At 42.0% G+C, this 2,262-nt stretch overlaps 1 pseudogene; it reads right to left on the reverse strand.

Moving 5' to 3' along the window:
- Positions 1-449: 449 nt before the first annotated feature.
- LOC103606754 lies at positions 450-1,564 on the reverse strand (annotated as a pseudogene).
- Between the last annotated feature and the right edge of the window lie 698 nt (positions 1,565-2,262).

Here is a 2,262-nt window from a genome sequence, read left to right on the forward strand (position 1 = left end):
ACCACTTTATCTTAATCAGAATTTTTCCTTCACCAACTATTCAACAGTGGCAAATGTAAAAAATCTGGTAGTTTAAATACATAGCAGTCACTTCATATACTACCCTCCCTCCTTAATCTACCCTACTTCCAAATAACAGAGTTCTTTCAAGATTTATTCTCCTTTAATTTAAATTTAATACAATAAAAACTTTAAAAGTCATGTTGTAGCAAAGCATTCCCATAAAGAATTGTCATTTACCAAGATTTTAATATGTTTTGAGAGAAATCATACTGAAAGAATAGTGACAACCATTTTCCAGTAAATATTGAGTGAAAAATAATTTTTGCCCCTACGTGAAGTATAAACACGCTTTTTGTGGGGAACATAATGCTGTAAATTAGAGATTATGACAACCATTCAAGATTATAAAAGAAAACTTATGACAGCCTGCCCTGTTACATGAAGGACTATTGAAGTTTATCATGACTTTTTGTGAGATCTTGCCCATTATTGGTAGTTTGGCTTCCAACAAACGTGTTCCAATTCTCCAATATTGCCTTTTTAGTTGGCTTCACATCTTTTTCTTTTTCTTTTTTTGTCTGATTCATATACCAACTGCCTGGCCTCGGCCTGTGCATGGTCATAAATTTGAGGGAGGATCCAAAAGCAAATCTCATCTTTGTCTAATTTGCCTTCCTTAATCTGACCTGTTCTGACAAAACCCAGTCTGGCTCAGGGCCATTCTCCTCGTGGGAAAACATATCCCGCAGAATACTCATCCTGATCCACAAACCCATCTCGGTTCTTGCCGATGTCCGCCGGAGTTTCCAACTCTGCAGCATCCTTCATATGCTCAAACTCCTCATCCAGCAGAAAGGGAGTGAACTCCTCCTAGGTGGCTGTCAGGGCACCACTTAGGTCTGCAGCCTTGAACCTTCTTTTGTCACTTGGCCACATCTTTTTGGAGGTGTGATGATCTGAAGTATCCTGAAACTTTGCTAGGTTTCCTAGGTAGTAACCATAGGCAGCTTGTTTGTACTCTTCCGGGGACATATCGTTTGTTTCTGTCATAATCCTTTCAGCCTTTAGGGACATTGTTGCAGATGTTTCTTTGTTCTCGTTCGATCCAGGATTTTAGCTCCTTAATGGTGACAAATCCATCCCCATCACTGTCGCTTAGAACAACAATCCCCAGCCTCTACTTGCTCTCCTCTAGGTGTGGAGTGAGCTGTTCAAAGGTCTTAACGTCTTCCTCGCCCGTGAAAGCCTCGTGGTCTCACTGGCAGTTCTGGTTGTCCTTGGGCGGCCGCTCACCCGGCTCCGAGGCCGAGTCCGGCTGCGCCACCAGCTACTCGCGCACCGTGGACTTGGCCCGCTGCGTCTGTGGCGCCAGCTGATACAGGGCGAGCCCCAGGCACGGCTGCGACCCCCGCACCATCGTCCCCAGGACAGCACGGCCGCGGGGGAGGCACCCGCGAGCGACAAGAGCGGCGGCTCCGGAACAGGGACACTGTGGGTGATGGCAGCGGCCGGTGCCCGCCCCGTGCAGGGAAGCTTCGGGCGGCCCAGCTCGGGTGTGCATCGGCCGCCTGGGGAGGGTGAGCCTGAGGCCGGCTAGCCAACCTGGGTGGTGGCGTGGGCCTCCCGAGAGCTATTTAGTAGAAAATTTTATTAATTTTTAGGTAAAAGCGCCTTTTAAAGGTTTTTTAAAAAATCGTTTCTAGTATTATCGTATGATGGTTGGAGAATGCTGTTGATATTTCTCCTTTATGGAACTTACCGATGTTGACTTTGTATCCTAATATACGGTCGATATTGGTGAGCATTCCGTTATTATCTTTTGTTTCAATGATATACTGAGAAGGTCTGTTATTTATTATCAAAATATAGAATTTGATATATACCCATAAAATCTACATGATCGTTTATATTGTTTACAGCTTTAATATCAATATTTATTTATATCCACTTTGTTTTATACTGAGAATGGCATATTAAAAATATTCTGCCATTAACTTCTATCTGTTTCTTTGCATCTCTAGTAGTTTTTGCTTTATAAATGGTTACTGTGTTATTTGGTGCACAGATATTCATGTCAATACCTTTTTTGTGAAGTTTAACTCAATATTTAAATGTACCCTTCTATCTGTGAGTTTATACTAGTATAAATAAATAATTGAATAAGTAAATAAATTGCAGACAAGGAAAATTTCTTTCTTACTGTTTTTAAACTAATACATTTAAAAGGAAAGATAGAAATAGAGACTTACCACTGGGTAA

The sequence above is a fragment of the Galeopterus variegatus genome, unplaced genomic scaffold (assembly GCF_000696425.1).
Source record: "Galeopterus variegatus unplaced genomic scaffold, G_variegatus-3.0.2 Scaffold6823, whole genome shotgun sequence".
In the NCBI taxonomy this organism is placed as follows: Eukaryota; Metazoa; Chordata; class Mammalia; order Dermoptera; family Cynocephalidae; genus Galeopterus; species Galeopterus variegatus.